This window comes from Mixophyes fleayi, chromosome 9 (genome assembly GCF_038048845.1).
Source record: "Mixophyes fleayi isolate aMixFle1 chromosome 9, aMixFle1.hap1, whole genome shotgun sequence".
NCBI lineage: Eukaryota > Metazoa > Chordata > Amphibia > Anura > Limnodynastidae > Mixophyes > Mixophyes fleayi.
In genome coordinates this window covers 62,061,301-62,071,234 of record NC_134410.1, presented here as the reverse complement: position 1 = coordinate 62,071,234, position 9,934 = coordinate 62,061,301, and the positions used below count along the sequence as shown (strand labels likewise).

Genomic DNA, 9,934 nt, shown 5'->3' with positions numbered 1-9,934 from the left:
CATAATATCACAGTGGCGCACGCAGGGGGGGTTTCTGAGTCTCTAGAAACCCCCCCACCTGCGCTAAGTGGCCACTGTCCTATACAGCAGCTATATATGTATATTATATATATGTATTGTATACATTGTATTGTATTATATACAGCACCGCCGCAGACGCTTCTTAGACAGCGCCGCGGCTGCTGTATAGGACAGCGCTGGCGAAACGGAGCTTCTCGTGGTTTTTTTTTTTTTCGGTCGGCGGGGAGAAACCCCCCCTCCCCGACAATCCTCCGTGCGCCACTGTATCATATAGGCTGGCTGTGTATTTGAGTCCTAGGCCACAAGACATCATTTTCAAAAGCCCTAAGTAAATTAGTGCTGTAAACAAAATTATATATAATCACTTTTTTATATATATATATATATATATATATATATATATATATATATATATATATATATATGCGCCTTGGTGCACTGCTTTGCCCGGGGGCCCATAATGTTGTTAAGAGGGCCCTGACTGGCCCCCCAGCACACCCTGTGGTAAGGTATTAGAACCAGAGAGATGAACGTCATGTTTTATTTTCAGTGTTCTTTAGGTTTAAATGCATGCAGCAATACCTTAGATAAACCCACATGCAGCCTACAATGACAGTGCATATGCTCTGGTGGCTTGGCATTTGTTCAGCATCTGTCTTCCACGAGCATTAGTCAAGGCTATAAGAACAAACCAGAGATTTACACTAGATGGCGCTATGTTATATGTGTCTCTACTCTATTGCCACAACCAATATGGTGGTCAGCCACTGACCTGACGTAATAGTACCAAGGTATCCACGAGTTCTATCGCGCGACTTCATCCTCCTTCTTAGTTGAAGCCACGCCCCCTTCTCTCACTTCCGGGCTGCCTTCGTAACAATGGAGAAGATGGCGGAGTAAGGAGAGGTCTGGGCGGAGGAGCCGGAATACAGCGGACAACGGAGCTAACGAGCTCTCTTCACGGTATGTGGCCACGAAAAAATCCAAGGGAGGGAGTGGGCTCCTAACAGCCCTTCTCTTTCCTAGCGGAGCACGTACAAAGTGGCCGCTGTGCAATGTGCAGTTTTGGGTTACAAACTACGAGAGGCCGAGGCTTTTCCTGAGGATATTAGGCCCGATATGTCGGGAGCAGGATTCCGACAGCTCTGGCTGGTTGGGAAGTTAATATAGTCACTAACTGCTTCAATCTTGTGTTCCCTTCCCGATGTGTAATGTCTGGAGCGCTTCTTATATAACCATTATTTGTACCATCGTCGTCCTCCTGTGTCTGTTATTCACACTATGTAATATAATTACTGATATATTTTTCCTCCGAAATATTTTTTTCCTAGAAGCAAGATAAGCGATGTGTATGTACATATTTACTCATTTCCAATCCTAACTACATGAAGTGTTTTTCTATTCCTCTGTGTGTAAAATATTTCGAAATATTCAGGTAATCTCGAATAACTGTACACCTATATATTTGAAGGTCCCCCTAAATAATATGGCGTTTACAGGCTCTTTACTATGTGTGTATAATACCAGTGTTGGGAACACATTGTGAAGTGGGTAGTATCGTCACAGTATTAGAGATGGCCTGGGTTGCTCATGTAAAAAAACAGATAATAATGACTGTGCAGTATGTTTCCTAAGCAACAACGTTGTCTTTCATAAGGGAGCTGGACTGTGACATCATAAAACTGCTTTGTGATATGTGAATAAGATGGAATGCAGGAAATATAGCTGTTATATTTCTTCCTATTCCTTGTATGCTTTGTAGAGTAATCAAGTCTGTCATGACATGGATGAAGCAGTTGTATGATTATGCAATGTAAGTGGCCTTTGAATATTGTTTGGATTTCATAAGATTGGTGCTACATCATTTAGTACTAATTTATTTTTGTCATACATCGGTTACACAGCACATATAGATTTATATGTAATGTATCTGCACTGCTATGAAACTCCTGTACCAGTTCACAGTTTGTTTCAGTTAAATGTTTTTTCTGAATAGTCAAATACTTTCAGGTAAATTTAAGTTTCAAAAGTTGCTGTTGAATAATTTAGAGACACATAAACAAATGCTCCAATTATTAAGGGTTAATTAACTGGAGGGATTGATCATTAGAAACTATGGTTATTTTTTTATTTTTCCGGAAAAGCCACACAAATTCCTGACTGAGAAAATATTTAACGGAACCCTAAGGAAAATGTAAGTGGAGTTTGCTACTCCGGGATGTTAGTAACACTACTTTTTGAAAATGATGTTGTAAGAAAAGCAGTGTACATTACTGCATCTGTGGACTTTGTGACCCTTATTTTCAGAGATGTATTACCCAGTATTGTTTTATTAATGTTTGTTCCCAATTGTAAAGCGCTCCGGAATTTGCTGGCGCTATATAAATATTGATGATATATAGCAAATGTATCATTTAGACCAGGCCTGTCCAACCTGCGGCCCTCCAGATGTTCTGAAACTACAAGCCCCAGCATGCTTTGCCAGTAGACAACTTGTTGATAGCTGGAAGGGCATGCTGGGACTTGTAGTTTCACAACATCTGGAGGACGGCAGGTTGGACAGGCCTGATTTAGACCAATCTCCAACAGGAAGTGATGTGAATTGCAAATATTCCCTGTAAAGCCCTGCGGAATTGGTGGTGCTATATAAATAAATGGTGATGATGTTCACGTGATGTATGTTTACACTGCATTATCAATCCGTTTCTCCACCCGTCATGCTTCGTTTTTATTCCTATGTGAGGGTAAATGTTCCACCATTACCCCCTAAAGTGCGTGCATTTATTCTAAGTATTCACTAATGTGTACAGAGATGTAAAGTGCCCGCTGATCTGAGCAGATGTATGCCAGTCCATTCTTTTTCTTCTTGTTTTAAAAATATTACATCTAATGAGTGTTTTTGTAAGCTATATTTAACAGACCACAATATCATTTGAATCTAGCTGCTTTATCCCTTGGAGTACACATTCCACAAGTTGAAAACCTAGATTCTGGAGGATGAATGCATGCTGCCCTCCCACTGCAATTTAACTGCATTAATCTCTGTCAGTTAGACCCACTTATGTTTTTTATGACATTCAAGTAATTACTATAGCCCTAGGGTTTAGAAAAATAATGTACCATTTAGGAGCCAGTCAGATATAGGTGGTAATTGCATATTCTAAGAATCTACATCCATTGACTTTAATTTAAATGACTCCCAAAAGTTAAGTGTGAGCCCTTCCAGCACCATAACATTCAAGTACATGTACTATCAAAATAATCAGCTGCACACCTTTTCAGAAAAGATATAGTTAATCTTCACAAAATCGAAAATGTGTGTATATTTTAAAGCAGCACTACATCTATGTAAAAATGTTAATAAATAGTAAATATAGGTCAACGTTTGTAGGCCTCGGTGTATACGTTTTTCCTGGGCTATGTTCGTTCTGTAATACAATACAAAATTGGCAAATGAGTTTAGTTCACCACTTTTAAATGACAGCGGAGAGTGTGAGTGGGAGGATCAAACCACAATCTTTTTTTTCTGTTTGTCAATGGATGCATATCTTTCCTGGCTCCTAAAGGGTAAGTACAGAAATGTGTTCAATTAATGCATTTCAAGCAGCACCAAATTAATTTTCTTCTATCAATTGCAAGTTAAGTACATTTTCAAGCATGATATTTCTTGGCTATCCTCCTACAAAACATATCCTTTTCAAAATCTCTCTGGTTGTCAAACAAAAACTGGCACAGTCAGTTTGCTACACAGATGCGCAGCTCTTAGCATGTCCTGTGTTTGCATAGGGGGGAGAAGGAGGATGTCACAATACCATCAGAACTCAGGGTCTTTCTATAGCTTCTCTGCGCTCTACATCATGTGACTGTGGTTGCCTTGGTAGTCCAGAAATATACATAATTAACAGCAGCCTAAATAAGAGAAACAAAAAGCAAAGGGAAATTGTGAATACCAACATTCTTCTTATAGTCTTCCACAGAGATTTATGTAAAAAACCAAAAACCCCAAAACTCTTGTTTTTTCTAATGGGATCACTGCTGTAACATGTGTTTTTAATACAAATTATGCACTTCTACATGGATGTGAAAGTAAAATCATTATACCAAATGAGGCGTACATATTTGCATAACATTAACACCACCTGATGTCCTCTTTCATATAGTAATGTTCACACTTCATACCTTTCAGGAAGAGACATCTGACCTAGAACTTACAGTAGCTGCTGCTTTTGTAATAACTAGTAACAGTTTGTACAGGGATATTTGTACTAAAAATGTCGGAGACCATTGCAGTGACTGACTCCTGAAAGTCCAGCTACATTAATTAATGGTGAAAATAAGTCTGTAAAAGTAATCATGGGAAAATATGAAAGTTTGTATTTTTTCTTAAATTTTTGTCTTTGCTTAATTGAAATAAATATAAGATTGACTTAGGTAGATTACAAATTCAAAAGTTAATTGTGGGCAAAACAGATGCAGCTGGGTACACACTACAGGGTTTTTGTCCAATAATCGGCTCAACCAGCCAACATCCGACCGCTCGTTCGAAAGTCGGGTCAGTGTGTGTAGTGACACGATGGTCGAAAGTCTGCCCAAATGGACGATTGTCGCCTCATTTGGTTGGTCGTACCGTTCAATATTTTCATTTCAATCTCCTTTCCGTTGTGTAGTGTGTATAAACTTCCGAACGATCCACGACAATCCTCCGATACTTCCTTGACCTGGGGGGCGTGTGTAGGTAAATTTGTGATGCCTGTACCAGTCCCACGTGGTGTGGTATCCACACATCACTGATTTGTGTTTTGTATAGAAGTGTATTGCACCTGTATGGCTGCAGACCATACACTTGTATAAAGCATGTGTGTTATTACCATTTGCATCTATGTTGGGAATCTATTCATATTTACCCTTTATAAACTTATACCTTTATAAACTATTCGTTATAAATTCATATTAACCTTTATTAACTAATATTTGTAAAATACCCAGAATAAAGCACACAGTGTTCATGCAACAGTTTTATTGCAGGAAAAAAAAGTAAAAAATTTTTTATTGCAGAATATGGCAAGTGAAAAAAATAGTATTACACTTTAAAGGTGCTACAGGTTTGTGGCAGAACAGTTCCAAACAGCATACACATTTCAACAAAATTTTTCTCAAGGTTTTTAATTTTTTTCTTGATGTCGCTTGGACTTCTATTTCCTTTGATTTCTTTACCTACGAAACAAGGAACCAAAAAATGTTTACCATTAAACTTCTATATCTGTAATTTATATCCAACGCCAGAAATACATTAAATTTTCTCACCTTGCACACTGCTCGAGATCAGTTTGTTTTGGTCCCTGTGGCGCAATCGCAATAGCTGGCTTAACCTCCCATATATTCTGGAAAACAGGCGCCATTTTGGTTATTATAACGGTACAGGTATGTGACCAAAGCATTTAGTTGTCTATAGGTGTTCACTGAAATACCTTTGTGTCTAACTTCTTTCATATCTTGGGATTCAACATAAATTTTTTCTTGTTTGATAACAGGTGTTACATTAGTGGTATCTAAACAGGCCTTGTCACTCTTAATTCTTTGTTCTGACAAAAAAAATCTGTTACAAATTAGGCGTTTACATTGCTTCGTGTGAAACTAGAATGAAATAAAGTCCTTCAAACAGGTACACTACATGTGCTACTGACCTTTTTAATGTCGTAGTCGTACTGGTCCAGTACTTTGACCATCATCTCCACCTTTCTTGGGCTCATTGGATTTGCTCTTTGCTCTTCTTGAGTATCTCCATCCCCCACCCTAACTTTTTCAACATTTTTTGGCCCTTCCAGCACCATCTCTGACTCCGTCTCCGTCTCCATAGCTGCAACTTGCACTGACACCTTCTCCTCACTCGCCATCTTCTCACGCTCCTCGGCGCCAGACAGGCTCCTGCCATTTTATACACTCAGACATGGGCATTCGTTTCTGCTGTGGACCAATCAGCTTTTATGCCCGCAGAGAATGGGGCATTCCATTACATACGAAGGGATTTTATTATTAGGGAATAATTGGTGCATTGCACGTTACCAGTTACATGTTTTTTTCTAGATATTATGTATGGTACTAAACTTCTATTTTATAGGAATGAATGAAGAGACAGTGTTGCCTTCTCTTTTAATGCGGCTTTGGGTGTTAACTATAGTGAAAACTCTGCCTCTTTTATGCTAATGTATTTGGTATATCGTTACATGCCCCGCAAATGTTGCTTCAGTGTGTACGAAATTGCAATCACTGCTCACGACAATATGGCTGTAAAAAGTCGCTAAAGGGACGTCCGCTGTTCCCATTATCGTCTAAAACAAGGCTAGTGTGTATGCAGTCCATGGACCGAGCGATCGGACCATCAATCGGATGTAAAACCGGCATAAAAAGTTGGTGGAAAATTCTGTAGTGTGTACCCAGCTTTAGCCCTTAAAGTGTTGTAAATCTTTTGTTTACCCACTCAAACATTGTGTTAACTTTATTACCCGATATGTATAAGATATGGTCAAATCTGATCCTGACAAAATAAAGGTTTTTGTTTTTTTATTGTTTGGTAAACACTTGATAAAAAAAAACCTTTTAATTATCGTTTATTTATAATGCACACAAGGATTCTGTACCGCTATAGAGGGTGGGAACATAAGCAAAAATGACAAAATAACATAAGCAAAATTACTTGAATACATGCAGCAAATGTACATAATTAAGGAAAATGCTAGGAGCGAAGGCCTCTCTTGTGAGAGCTTACATTCTAGAGGGGATGAAATATATTGCTTGCATAAATGAATATTTAGATTTTTTAGACACATTTTGCCACAATAACTTCAAGTATGTAAGGGTTGATGTCTACCAAATTTGCACACTGCTTAGGAGTTATATTTAGGCTGGGTACATACTACAGAATTTTTCGACCAACGTATTCGCTACAACGATTGTACATTCGACTGGGAAAAATAGCCCAGATCAGCATGCCGATTCATTCGTACACACTTTCTGTGCTCTTCAACTGTCAACCGTTGGCTGAAAAGATCATGACTCTGTAAACTCTATGGAGATCCTGATCGTGAGTACATACACACTGCAGAATTGGAAGAACGTTGTTCCATAACTGAACGAGATTTATAGGTCTGCTGAACAATCAAATGATGATCTTTGCTTTGGAACAATCCTCGTTGTTTAATGCCATAGCATCAGAGTGTACTTCCGTATTGTAACAGGAGATTCCAATGATGTCACTAGGGATGTCCTTCATGTAGGTATTCTCTCTTTTGACAATGCTGATCACACTCTTCTCCTACACACCCATCACTCTGTTGGCCTTCGTGACACCGTTCTTTTCTGGTTCACTTCCTACCTGTGGAATTGCCCCTTTTAGTGTTGATACCTCTGGTACATCCTACCCTCCACTACCTGTTGAGGCTCCCACTAAGCTCTGTTCGGCTGTTACTTCTCTTACTGTGCATCTCTTCTGTTGGGGAACTAACTCGCTCATTCACCCTCCAGTGTTGCTTCTATGCTGACAACACCCAAACTTGTCTCTTCCCCACAACTCTCCTTTCTGTACCTATCTCCACATGAATGTCTCAATGCTACCTAAAGCTCAACATGTCCAAAACTTGTCATCTTCCCTCTTTCCTACCTACCACCTCGCCTCAAATCACCGTTAATGACCCCATCATTTCCTCAGTCTCCCGAGCCTGCTGCCTTGGTGTCACACTTGACTCTGCCCTATGCTTTATTCGTCACATCTTGACTCGCTCCCAATCCTGTTGATTCCACCTTAGAAATATTGTTAGAAAACACCCTTTTATTACCCAACAGGCTACGAAAACTCTTACCCATTTCTCTTATCTCCTGTCTTGACTATTGCAACCTCCTGCTATCTGACACCCATATATCCACACTTCAATCCAGCCTTAATGCTGCTGTAAGACTGATCTCCCTCTCAACGCTCATATCAAAATACTCTTCCTCCTGTCCTCTTAGATCTACCACTGAGCTGCGCCTTGTCTCGTCTCTGGTAACCACATCTCGCTTGTGCCTACAAGACTTCTCCAGTACTGCTCCCACTTATTGAATTCCCTAGCACACCCAATCAGACTTTCCCACAGCCTTCAACTCTTTAGATGGTCTCTCAAAAACATTTTTTTTTTTTTTGAGTTTACCTTATCCCTGATTATACTATTTACACCAATACACCCTAACAGCTGTCCCAATCTCCATTCTAAGCCACACTTGCTCCTCTTGTTTCAGCTGTGCCCTCTTCCACTTAGAATGTAAGCTCTCTAATGTGCAAGTTCCTCATACCCTTTGTTTTCATGTCTACATTTATTTTGTATGTGTCTGGTTTATTTGAGTCCTGTTTTCCCCACTGTAAAGCGTTGCGTAGCACTGTGACACCTTACAAATTTGCGATAAGCTCTTCTGTGCAAGGCATTACTATTCGGCCTGTGCTGACTTAAATCTAATAGTAACTTGTAGTTACTAATAGATTCAGTTTACATTGGCTCTGTTAGTAACAAATAGTTGAGACCTATTGACCCATTAAAATATCTTCTGGTTTACCAGAAAAGGAAAAATAAGTTTAAACAAAATTAAACTTTAATACCTTTTTCTGTGTCTCTAAGACCATTCTTAAAAGTATGTGTGTGTATATATGTGTGTATATTATAGAGAGCTAAAATTAACTGGTCAATGTAGTAAAAAAGAAACCACTGTGTCCTGACAAAACGATTTAAAATGTATTTAGGTTGATTGAGAAAATAAACTCTTTTTTTGCGGAACCATGAAAATTAGCCTGGTCATAAGTGTTCACCACTGCTCATCTTGAAAGGGGTTACGAAAAATCACTAGTGCAGTATTTTCTATTAAATATTGTTGCGCCCCCCCATTTATCAGTGATTTTAGAATAAAGACCAATGACTGTGTTATACAGTGTATAATAATGTTGCAGGACATCTTCGTCTTCAGATACCTGGGAAACCAGAATAAAGACAAGCAAAGCAGCTCATTAATAATAGTTTGAGTTAAATACAATTAAAATAACCTAGTGTTTTTCCTTTCCCCAGATTTATTAATTATGCTCACATAACTTCAGACATTTTATTCCATGTGTCTGCATTGAGTGTAGGACTGTCAGGTGAAATTTAATTTTCTTATTTCAACATACTTTGCCATAGTTTTTTTCCAAGTGTTTTAAACCTTTTACCTTTTCTTGAGTGGCACAACTGTTTTCAGAAATTCACTGCCTGTTGCTATTTTTCTTTAAAGTCCAGGTCCATATCCTGAGTGACTGACTATAATCAATAGATGCTACTCTTTTCACCAATGTATACATTTAACTCCATTGACTAATTACATATGAGGCTTTAAAAGAAATTGGAAAATTAGAGCTGAGTATTACATTTCATAGAAATATCTTTCCATAATTACAGCACAGTCACATGACAGATTTGTACCATCAAACGCTGATACTGTGGAAATATTCAGTATCCTATACCTATGTCGCGTTCACAAACTTAGATATCTCCCTTGTACATAGTTTTAAAATGAGTGTATTCATTTGTTTGTGTAGTGTTACTCTTCGTAAGAAAAATGAAGACTAGAAAAAAGTAGGGCCAATCCATAATGATATATTTAGAAGACTAAAGGTTGTACTTGTAAATCCAGAGGAACTGACTAGAGCCTGTAGACACTTCTAAGTTTATATAAAAATTCACCTATTGTCTAAAGTGGAGGCAGCCATTTTGTTGGTCCAATGAATGTATGTGAGCATGTGGTATATTAGTGATGGTTCAGTTTTGTTGTTTAACCCCCCTCTCTATTATTTGTTACATAATTTGCTATGATACATCATTTGTGTTTTGTTAATTAAGGAGTGATAGAGACAGAAATC

At 38.5% G+C, this 9,934-nt stretch overlaps 1 protein-coding gene across 2 annotated transcripts in view; it reads left to right on the top strand.

The window, feature by feature from the left end:
- The first annotated feature begins 891 nt into the window (after positions 1-891).
- RLIM (ring finger protein, LIM domain interacting) overlaps positions 892-9,934 on the top strand; it is a 28,338-nt gene continuing 19,295 nt past the window's right edge. For both annotated transcript variants that reach the window (XM_075184429.1, XM_075184428.1), the window contains exon 1: positions 892-984. The gene's annotated coding sequence lies outside the window, so the exon portion shown is untranslated. The remainder of the gene's footprint in view (positions 985-9,934) is intronic.